General features: G+C 36.4%; 1 long non-coding RNA gene across 1 annotated transcript in view; it reads left to right on the forward strand.

The window, feature by feature from the left end:
• LOC309868604 overlaps window positions 1-8,076 on the forward strand; it is a 55,426-nt gene extending 47,350 nt beyond the window's left edge. The window contains exons 2-3 of the long non-coding RNA XR_014313746.1: window positions 1,147-1,306; window positions 7,983-8,076. This is a non-coding gene — a long non-coding RNA (uncharacterized lncRNA). The remainder of the gene's footprint in view (window positions 1-1,146; window positions 1,307-7,982) is intronic.
• The last annotated feature ends 4,163 nt before the right edge of the window (window positions 8,077-12,239 follow it).

A 12,239-nucleotide genomic window follows, 5' to 3' on the forward strand; every position in this document is an offset into this window, starting at 1 on the left:
TACTTATTTTAAAAAATTATTTACATTTTCTGGGTTCTAATCTTCCTAATCTTTATCAGAATTATATATGTGTATGAAGTATCTTCTTCCAGGTTGTAATTTGAATTTTCATTTTCTTTATGGGGTCTTTTGATGAACAAAGTTTTAAAATTGTAATATAATGGAATTGATTGATCTTTTCCTTTAAATTATTTCTATCTTTTTCCTATTTTAAATGGTGAAATAGTAAAATTTGCAACTAGACAGGGATGCCATCTATAATTTTTATTATTATCTTAAGTCTTCTAATAAATTCAGTAAGATTTTTTTTAAGTGGAAAAAAAAAAAAACCTGGCATGTATGATGGAAAAGAAACAATGATCCCTTTGGACTGATTATAAAATTTATACCTGGAAATTCCAAAGACTCTAATAAAAAAGCAAACAAACAGAAAACCTACAAGAATCAATAAAAGTATTAACAAGGTAGTTGCATTCAAGATAAATATACAAAAGGTATAAAGTCAATGTTTTCACAATTCTAGAAATAAGCATCTATAAATTAAATGGACAAATAGTCTAGTCACAATAGTTGACAAAAACTGTGCTGCTTTATAGAGATCATCCTCATTGTTTTGTATAGTTACGTAGTCCTCCATTGTGTAGATATGCCATAGTTGATTCAACCACTCTTCTATGTATGGGCATTTAGATTGCTTCCAATATTTCACAATTACAATCAAGCCTGCAATAAATTGTATAATTTATTTAAGTGTGCTACAAGAAGAAGAAGAGGGACATGGTTTTATGTGATTTTCATGTGTCATTATACAGGCATACCTCATTTTATTTGTACTTTGTGTTATTATGCTTTGCAGATATTGCATTTGTTACAAATGGAAGGATTGCATCAACCCTGGGTTGAGCGTCTATTGGTGCCATTTTTTTTTATAGCATTTGTTCATGTAGTCTCTCTGTGTCACATTTTGGTAATTCTCACAATGTTTCAAACTTTTTCATAATTATTGTAATTGCTATGGTCATCTGTGATAAGTGATTATGATTAGCTGAAATCTCAGTGATGGTTAGTATTTTTTTTTAGCAATAAAGTATTTTTTATTTATGGTATGCACATTTTTTTTAAAGATTTTGTTTATTTATTTGATAGAAAGCTAGTGAAGAGTGAGAGAAAGTGCAAACCAGGGGAGCAGCAGAGGGAGAGGGAGACTGAGCAGGGAGCCCAGATGCAGAACTTGATCCCAGGATCCCAGGATCAGGTTATGATCAGGCAGACATTTCAACAACTGAGCCACTCAGGTACTCCTAAGGTATGTACATTTTTTTAGACATAATGCTATTGCACACTTAATAGACTAAAAGTATAGATAAACATAATTTTAAATGCATTAGGAAACAAAAAATTCATTTGGCTCACTTTATTGTGATATTCACTTTATTGTGGTGGTCTGAAACTAAAGCTACAGTATTTCTGAGGTATGCCTGTACTTTAACCACTGAGGTTTTGTCCATATACTTGTAAATGATCTTCCATGCAGCCACCAGATTGATAAATTTTTAAATGCAAATTTGAAAATGTTTATCCTCTGCTTATCTTTTAGTTACTTCCTACTCCTGCAGTATTATATTTTTTACCTTTATTAAATTTTTTTATTTTTTTATAAACATATAATGTATTTTTATCCCCAGGGGTACAGGTCTGTGAATCGCCAGGTTTGCACACTTCACAACACTCACTAAAGCACATACCCTCCCCAATGTCCATAACCCCACCTCCCCATACCCCTCCCCCCAGAAACCCTTAGTTTTGTGAGATTAAGAGTCATTTATGGTTTGTCTCCCTCCTAATCCCATCTTGTTTCATTTATTCTTTTCCTACCTCCCAAACCTCCCATGTTGCATCTCTACCTGCTCATATCAGGGAGATCATATGATAGCTGTCTTTCTCTGATTGACTTATTTCGCTAAGCATAATACCTTCTAGTTCCAGCCACGTCATCACAAATGGAAAGATTTCATTTCTTTTGATGGCTGCATAGTATTCCATTATATATATATATATACCACCTCTTCTTTATCCATTCATCTGTTGATGGACATCTAGGTTCTTTCCATAGTTTGGCTATTGTGGACATTGCTGCTATAAACATTCAAGTGCACATGCCCCTTCGGATCACTATGTTTGTATCTTTAGGGTAAATACCCAGTAGTGCAATTGCTGGGTCATAGGGAACCTCTATTTTCAACTTTTTGAGGAACCTCCATGCTGTTTTCCAGAGTGGTTGCACCAGCTTGCATTCCCACCAACAGTGTAGGAGGGTTCCCCTTTCTCCACATCCTCGCCAGCATCTGTCATTTCCTGACTTGTTAATTTTAGCCATTCCCTGCAGTATTATTTTAATCTTCTGAGAATATGAGATACTTATCTTGTATACTTACAAGATAACTTGTCTTGTATGGTATTCCATATTCTGTTCATCTGATTATATTACTTTATTGTTTAAAGTTATTTTTGCATGTGTGCCCAAAATATGCTGTTTAACTTTCATTATTTCTGAATTTTATCAAATGTACATCGTATTATCCTTAATATTATCAGTCTCAGCTTTTTCATTCAAATGAAACATTACTGGGATTCTTTCATATTGATGTGTTCATTTATCCATTTTCACCCCTCTAATATTTTATACATATTCACTCTCTTGTTGAAGAGCTTTTAGGTGTTTTGCGTATTTGCTTTTACTATTATGAGGAGTCATAAAGCAAGCATTCCTGTATTTGGATCCTGGTGTACATAAACTAGTTTCTCTAAGGTATATAGTTGGGAGTAGAGTTACTTTTCTCAAAAATGCCTAAATTGATTTATATCCTTCCCAATGATGTTTAAGATGTATGCTGACCCACATCCTCTCCAATACTTGATGTTGTTTGCCAATCAGATGAGTAGAAAATGACACGTCACTATGGTCTTGATTGTGGTCCTGATTACTATCAAAATTGAGTATCTCCTCATTTTTATTGAACTTAGTATTTCTTCAGGTGTAAACCTATTCATGCTCTTTGTCCATTTTATTTCCAGTGGATTGGTCCTTCTCCCTTTCATTTCTAGTTGTTGTTGTTTTTTATAGTCGATACTAATCCTTTAATCAGTTATGTGTAATGAATATATCTTCTTCAAGTTTGTGTCTTGACTTTCCATTTTCTTTAAGGTGTTTTTGATGAATACACATTCTTTATTTTATATGGCAGACTTTTCATATCCTCTAGGTTAAGTAGTTTCTGTGTCTTAAGAATTCCTTCACTAGCCAAAAGCCCGAAATATATTTATCCATATTTACTACTAAAGGTTTTAAATTTTTATGTTTAATTTTCAAGTCCTTAATCTCTCTGTGTTTGATTTTTATCATGGTGTGAGCTAGGGATCCAATTTCTTTTTTTATATGGATAATTATTTTTCCAGCTCAATTTATTGAATAGTTCCCCCCCCCCCCACTGAAGCATGAAATACCATGCTTCACTTTCATACATCAAAAATTTCCCCCTCTATTATACCTCTATAATAAATAGAATTTGAACAAGTTTCCTTTTTTTATTCTTCTTGCATGTCTGATTACTAGTAAGAATGCAATATGATGGTATAAAAGCAGAAGTGATTATATTTATAGACATGAGCCCACTGGTTGAAAATGCTCAAATTGCCATGACTATCAGCCATGTCTTATAACGGGAGTGAAGAGGTACAAAAGCACCTGGCTCCAGGGGTCCCAAACAGACCAGGTTCAGCTACTCACCACTGACAAAATCCAAAGGCAGAGAGTGGCAGTTGTAAAAGAAGAAATTTATTTCAGTGAGGCCAACACCAGGTAGATAGTGCACTAATGTTTCAAAAACCCTCTCCAAAATGCTGAAAATACTTCTAGGTTCATATAAGGAGAATGTGAGACAAAGGTAGGTGGGTACATGCCGGTGGGCAGTAAAAGTCTGGTTGATTGTTGTCTGTTGTTGGCAACCACAGGAGGTACTGCTGGCTTGGGGCAGTTGTCATTGCTTGAGGGGTAGTTTTGGTTTTTTTGCCTGAGTTTAGAGATGACATGGAAAGAAGAACTTAATGTATTAGAAAGTACAGACTGAGGTCCAAATGAAGGTAGCTGAAGTCTTCTTTTAGTCTTGCTGAAAGAACCATGAGCATTGTTTAATCCATTGAGTAGGTTAAGAAGAGGTCATTTAAGGAGGCTTCTATTATGCTCATTTATATTACAACATGTCTGACATTATATTTCAATAATTTATTTACAGGTCTTTCTTTTTTACTAAGCTGAGATTCACAAAAACCTATATTCTTTTTTGTATTTCTAGAAGTCTAGAACATGCCTAGCAAATAATAAATGCTTAACTCATATTTGTTGAGTGAGTATATAGATTTGGATCTACTAAAAAGAATCCTGGGAAAGTCACTGGGGCTTTGAGAGTTCAGGGCAAGTCAAGATAGATGATATGCCTCAATAAAGCAACAAGCTTAACCTAAAACACTGAGTTTGGGGACAGTTGATTGCCAAATAAAAATCATATTGTGAGGGTAGGTTAGGTGGTGTTCTATACACAACCAAATAATCAGATTGCCCCAGTACCTAAGATTGGAAAATGTCATGGTACTGAGATATAGAACAAACTCACAAAATATGAGTAGAAAGTGTAGGTCTAAACACAGCTGACATCGCAGTGGCCACAATGGAGGAAAAATGAAATACTCAACAATTTCATAAAGCATTGGTAATTCTAACATATCCCCCAGGATACCAAGGTACTCATTGTTCCCATATTCATAGGTGACAAATTTTCAATGATATTAAATGTTTTGTTTCCTATTACATAAGAAATTCAATTGTATAGAAGTCATTATTACATGTGTCTGTGTTCCTTAAACTCTGGAGGCACTGACTAATATTCATCACTCTTTTTCATAGAAACTTACAGTATAATTATCACTATATTTTTCATTATTAATTAATTTCTAAAAAATAAACTTTAATGTGATCACCTGAAATTTTATATGTATATGGATATTTGTTAAATTTCTGGAATTTCCTTTGAAGTGACTTTCTTTTCCTTTGCATCAGACAGTTCTCTGGAGACTCAGATTCCCAGAGTTGGTATGATGATTAAGCTGACACACTGAGATATAGCAGATGCAGAAAGAAGCCTTTTCAAAGTTTCCCTTATCTGACTAAGAGGCAGAGAGTGAAGCTGCCATAAATTCCCTCTCTGAGAGAGCCTTACTCCTAGGGAGAAGACTGACCACTCACACAGGGATGAGAAATTGCATAAACAAACATTATCACAAAATGTCATACCTTCCATTTGTTTCCCTAAAAGCCCATTTGCTCTTCCCGTGGAAGCCCTTTCTCCCTCCTTGAATTCCCCTATTAAACTGGTATTTAAACCCTTATCTCTAGCTATTCAGGGCACCTCTTCATCTGAATGCTCCTACAGGTATGTGAATAAAATGTGTTTTCTTCTGTTAATCTGTCTATTGTTAATTAATTTGCAGGCACTTGGTGATAAGACCTAAGTGAGTAGAGGAAAAGTTTTTCCCCAGATGTGTTCAAAATTGGCTAAAGCCAGTTTGTTTTATTTTCTGGTTTGATTTTGTAGGAGAGATGCTATTTGTGCTACATATCAGAAGACAAAGAACTAAGTGTTCATAAAAACATAGTGTCTCTGTTAGAAAGTCATTAAATTTGGTTGATTTTCAATCTGTTCAAAGAGAAAGGAGAAGGGAAAGGAGATAGAAAATGGATTATCAGAGTGAAGTGTTGGGTGGTATAGTTGAGAGGTAAACAGGGACCTTGCCTGCTCAGGTTTTCTCCAGTCAGATACCTTTCTCATTCCTAGGCCTTTAGGATTACTGCGACACCTGATCTTCCTGACAGTTATTTCTGTGGAGGAAGAAAAACTTTCCTCTACCCTCTTAAGTTCTGTAACTATAGCCCGCAAATTAAATTGGCAAAAGAAGGAGAATAGAAGGAAAAGCATATAAATTCTTGATGACGTTTATATTTTTTATTTTATATGCATTGGGAGTTACAGAAAAGAAGTGAAAGCTGAAAAGGTAGTTAGGCTTGAGAGCTTATATACCATTTTAACAAAGGGCAGTAAAATATCTATAAAGTACTGGATAAAGGAAAGGGGGCTTTTAGAGAAGGTAAATACATGGAGAACTAAGAGAAAATAAAGATTATTTTAATAAGATTTGTTTGTATAGACTTATCTCAGTGCTAGCTTTCCATCTTCATGGTCATAGAACTCTCCTGAAAAGGAGATTTATGACTGTCGTCATTTCTCAGAAGTTTCTACTTTTAATCAGATGAGGGAATCTCCAAGAAGACTACTTTCTCCATCTGTTCTCAACTGTCTTCAGTTTTAAATAATACATATTTTGGCATATTTTGGGATGGCATATTCTCCTTCATTTCTCAGAGCTTCCCATTACGGTCCTTTAGTTTTCTGTGACATCCAAGCAACATGTCCATAATAGTTTCCTAGCCTGCAAGAAAAAAACTGGACTAAGACTACTTCCAGCTCTAAATTTCTATAATTCTATGAACTGGCTAACACAGGACACTTCAAACTCTTCCAGGCATAACTTTTCCCAAAGTTACTAACACATATTTGAACTTTACATTGTCTGAAATCAAGGCCCTTCTGAAGATGTTACTCAGAGAGTGACTCACAGTTTTTGGCCTCACAATGTCGTCTTCAGGTCCTGCCATTCTATGTTACTTCAGTCTCATAGCAATTAATAATAATAATAATAGGCAATATTATAAATGTTTACTATGTGCCATAGTGCTAAGTGCCTTACATACATTTTCTCATTTAATCTTCACAATAGTTGCAAGAAGGATGGTATTACTATTATTTATTTTTGTAGCTTAAGAAAATGACTTACAAAGGCTAAGTACCTTGTTCAAGATTAAACAGCTGTCAAATGGTGAATCTGGAATTCAAACTCAGTCACTGACTATAGAGTTTTGTGTTTATCCTTCAAATTGTGCAGCACTCAATTCAACTCAACTTTTAAATACTGTTTCCCCTTTTTTTAGAACAAACGTTGTCTGAATACATTTTTTTAAGAGCCCGTTTTATACAACTGTCTGAAAGAAAACACAGAGCACTTCCCTAACTTTGGCAAAGATGTTTGCTGTGTCTCCTTCCAAGGCTTTGCATTTAGGGAAAAAATTGCTTCAGTGGAAAACCCCATTGTCTACAGCACACTTTCTTTGGTTATCTGATTCTAAACCTAAAAGAGCTATTTTACACCTCTGCAAGTTTGGTAACAATTCAAAATAATTGATTGAAACATCAAAGCATTGAAAACAATGGAAAATAATTCTTGCCCATATATATGCAAATTGTGTCTGTTCCTGTGGAGGACCAGCACTGGCCCCACCCCAAGCCATTTGCTTTCATTTGCATATTAATTTCAACATTTCTTTATTCCACATAAACTTGTTCTTCTTTGACTTCTTTTTTTTTTAAGATTTTATTTATTTATTGGACAGAGAGAGACAGATCAAGAGTGGGAACACAAGCAGGGGGAGTGGAAGAGGGAGAAGCAGGCTTCCCACTGAGAAGGGAGCCCAATGTGGGCCTCATGACCTGAGCTGAAGGCAGCTGCTTAACGACTGAGCCATCCAGGTGCCCTTCTTTGACTTCTTTGAATAGGTTATAACATTTTTCCTGGTTTTTCTCTTGTAATTATTAAGTAAAATCTTTAACATTAACAACATCAATCTACACACAGAGATGTGATTTAGGCATTATGACTGCCTTGTATCACTTCCCATAGTCTCCCCCAGCCTCCAGGATGGCAGATTATTTGTGGTTTTGCTCTCTTTGATTTTGTGTTTTTTAAGGCAGCTATCTCTTAGGAACGCCACACAGACTGGTCACACACACACACTCTCTCTCTCTCTCTCTCTCAAGGTCACAGTGAGACAGTTCCTGGCATGTTAATTTGGCCATTCACCATGAGCAGCTGGCAGCAATAATAAAACCTTGTGGTATTCGAGCACTCAAATTTTTGCTCTCAGGTTATGATCTCTGATTTTTTTTTTTTTATCTCTGATTCTAGTGTCAGCTTCTCCAAGACTGTCAAGCCTCTCCACTACACAGAATGTGCTTTATTATCCATGCTACCACAACCCCAACCTCTCTTAAATACTCTAGTCTCTGGGAGCATTTTGCTTAAAGGGTGGTAGCGTAGCAATGCAAAGAGCACTTGTTGCTAGGGTTTTGCCTGATCTCCATTGCCTAAGTTGCTGGGCCTACTTCTGTTCCCTTACTCTTTGAGGCCAATGAATAGAGATGGAAAGGATGCCGAGAGGAACAAGAAAAGGCACTACAGGGGAAGAAAGTAAAATTTTCCTCTACCCCTCAAGGTTTCTGGGCTTCCAGGTGTGGCAAACTACAGGAAGGTAAATATATAACAAAATAATGGAAGACAAGAGTTGTTTTCATAAAGTTGATTATGTATATTCCTCTCAATGCCATCTCTGCACTAATAAGAGTCTCTGGTGATTAAGAGGCTAAGCGTATTTTCAGAGCCAGGACAAAACACCCTAAATTTAGTTTGGAATCACAAAAGACCCTGAATAGTGAAAGCAACCTTGAAAAAGAAAATAAAGCTGGAGTCATCACAATTCTAGACTTAAAGTTATATTAGAAAGCTGTAATATAGTGGTATGGTATGGTACTGGCACAAAACAGTATGGTATTGGCACAATAATAGACACATAGGTCAATAGAACAGAACAGAAAGCCCAAAAGTAAACCCATAATTATATGGTCAATCAGTCTTCAGCAAAGCAGGAAAAAATACTCAATGGAAAAATCCTAGAAGAGAACACAGTCAGTAAATTCTTTGACATCAGCTATAGCAACTTCTTTCTAGATCTGTCTTCTGAGGCAAGGGAAATAAAATAAAAAATAAACTATTGGGACTATATCAAAATAAGAAGCTTCTACAGGGCAAAGGAAACAATAAACCAAAAGACAACCTATCAAATGGGAGAAGATATTTCAAATGATTTATCTGATAAAGGGTTGGTATCCAAAATATATAGAGACCTTATAAAATTCAACACCTCCAAAATGAATAATCCAATTAAAAACTGCTCAGAAGACATGAATAGACATTTTTCCAAAGAAGACATACAGATGGACAACAGGCACATGAAAAGATGTTCAACATCACTCATCATCAGGGAAATGCAAAGCAAAACTACATAAGTTATCACCTCATACCTGTCAGACTGGTTAAAATCAACAACACAAGAAACAACAGGTGTTGGCAAGGATGTGGAGGAAAGGGAGCCTCTTACACTGTTGGTGGGAATGCCAACAGGTGTAGCTACTCTGGAAAACAGTATGGAGGTTCCTCAAAACATTAAAAAGAGAGCTACCCTATGATCTGCACTACTAGGTGTTTACCCAAAGAATACAAAAATACTAATTCAAAAGGATACATGCACCCTGATGTTTACAGCAACATTATCTACAATAGCCAAATTATGGAAAGTCCAACTGTCCATCAATTGATGAATAAAGAAGAGGTGGTATATATACATGATAGACTATTACCCTGCCATAAAAAAAGAATGGAATCTTGCCATTTGCAACAACATGGATGGATCTAGAATGTATTATGCTAAGTGAAATGACTCACTCAATAAAAGACAAATGTTATATGATCTAACTCATGCAGAATTTAAGAACAAAACGAATAAGCAAAAGGAAAAAAAGAAGAGAGAGAGGCAAACAAGAAAACAGACTTTTGGGGCGCTGGGTGGCTCAATGGGTTAAAGCCTCTGCTTTTGGCTCGGGTCATGATCCTGGGGTCCTGGGATTGGGCCCCACATTGGGCTCTCTGCTCGGCAGGGAGCCTGCTTGTCCCCTCTCTCTCTGCCTGTCTCTCTGCCTGCTTGTGATCTCTGTCAAATAAATAAAATCTTAAAAAAAAAAAAAGAAAACAGACTTTTACCTCTTATAGAGAACAAACTTATGGTCACTAAAGAGGAGAGGGGGTGAGAGATGGGTAAAAATAGATAGTGGAGATTAAGGAGTACACTTGTGATGAGTACCCAGTGTTGCATGGAAGTGTTGAATCACTGTATTGTACACCTGAAAATAATATTACACTATATGTTAACCAATTGGAATTTAAATAAAAACTTAGAGGTGCCTGCCTGGCTCAGTCTATAGAACATGTGACTCAATCTCAGGGTTATGAGTTCAAGCCCCACATTGGGCATAGACTTACCTAAAAAATAAATAATAAAAAAATAAAAACTTCAAAAATTTTTGAAAAAATGTATGTGTTTTTAGGCAAGTATGGGGGGGCAGAGAAGTTTTTTGGTGTGTGATGTTTCTCAGTTTTCTTCAGCCTACAATAATTTTTACGCCAAAGTGGCATATTTGGGAGTGACATATTTTGATCCCCTATACTACCTAAGGAGATACAGAAGAAGGATTTTGAAAATATATCCCAGAGAGTGGAGTAAAAGGGCTTGAAGTACAAGAAACAGGGTTTGAAATATCAGGGAAGCCAAATAGGAAGAGATTAATAGTGTCAAATGACACATGAGCACAAAGTAAGAAATGAGAACAAACTTTTGGATTTATTCATTACAATGGCACTGGAACATTCAACTGATGAATTTCAGTGGCAAGTAAGTGGGAAGGGTAGACCGTAGTAGGTTATGGGGCAAGTGTTTGGGGAGAAGAAAAACAAATTTTTATACTGCTCTTGAGAGGTTTAACAAAGAAAATCGGAAATGGTAAAAGAGCAATGAAAAGAGTCAGCCCCAGAAATAAATTCTTCAAGGGAATGCTCACTGCTCTTTGTTTACATGTAGTGTAGAACTTACAAGGACTCTTCTTCATAAACCCTGGGCTCTTAGGGTCCCAGGATAAATTAAAAACAGAGACCAGGCTGATTCCCATAACCTTTAAAAAAATTATTAGCATGTTAATATCATGGAAGCAGAAACTCAACATCTCAATCTGAATTTAAGAAATTTCTTGTTCTGTGGGAGATTATTTGTTATACTTGCCAACTATACTACCCAGCAAGCTAACTTAGAGCCCATGGTACAGAAAGGTTCACAGACAAATAAAGGTATCCAGAATACATGGTTTAGTGAATAAATCTGAAACAAGCAAGTGGTAAGGAAAAAGAGATGGAGTGAAATTAACACAATTAAGATAGAGTTCAAGTGAAAAATAAAAATGAAAAAGATGGGATGTAAGTGGGATACAATGGCCTTATCACCTGAATCCTGGGATGTATGATGTTCAGATGTTCTGCCACTCTCTCTGCTGCAGCAGCCTTCCCTGCTAACTCACATAGTTTCAGGAACAAGACTCAAAGTCTGAGAAAGTGGGTTCAATTAGAGGAAAGGTATTTGGGTTTTCATATAGGAGAGACCCAGAGGTAAAAACGCTGTAACTTGCCAGTTAGCCTGCTGAATAATCATGCTTTTATCTGCATGGCAAGGGCTGTTACAGATCTATCAGAGCCACTAACTTAGGAATCGAACCCATAACCCATAATGCCATGGCCTACTACTCCATTCCAGGGAATCCTGAGGGGCTGGCAAATTGAAAGTGAAGGTCCCAGTTAGGTTTGCCAACATAGTCAGATAAACTCTTTGCAAGAGAAGCCAATAACTTAAGAGAACAGGGTTTGGAAAAGAGAAAGGGAGAAATTTATTTCAGGTGGTGGCAGCCTAGGGCAGTGGCAAGCTCTAGGCTGCAAGATGGACACCTAAAGTTCTAAGCAGATGTTGCTGGGGTGGGGTGGTGCATGTAAGAGAGCAGGCAGGGAGCATGTGATCGTGGATGGGGCTTGGTATGTGTTCAGCATGTGATCATGGGCAGGGAAGGGAATGTGGAAAGTGTGGGGTGTGGTCTTCTAGGTATTCTTGTTGCTATCAGGGCTTTTATGGCCCCGTGGTTGGAATGTTCTGGTCACTGTAAAACATCGTCATCAATCCTTTAAGAAAGTGTGATAAGAAATAAGAACAATGGGTTTTAGTTCAAGCATGAGTTAAATGGTCTTGTCTATTTCTGGTTTTAACTATTGTGGTTTATAGTTGAACAAGAGGGATTGCTGATTGCCCAACTGTGACTTCATAAACACTTAGCACTTGTTTTTCTTACATGTATTTAATGCTTCACAGT

Source organism: Mustela nivalis (genome assembly GCF_964662115.1).
Source record: "Mustela nivalis genome assembly, chromosome: 7".
In the NCBI taxonomy this organism is placed as follows: domain Eukaryota; kingdom Metazoa; phylum Chordata; class Mammalia; order Carnivora; family Mustelidae; genus Mustela; species Mustela nivalis.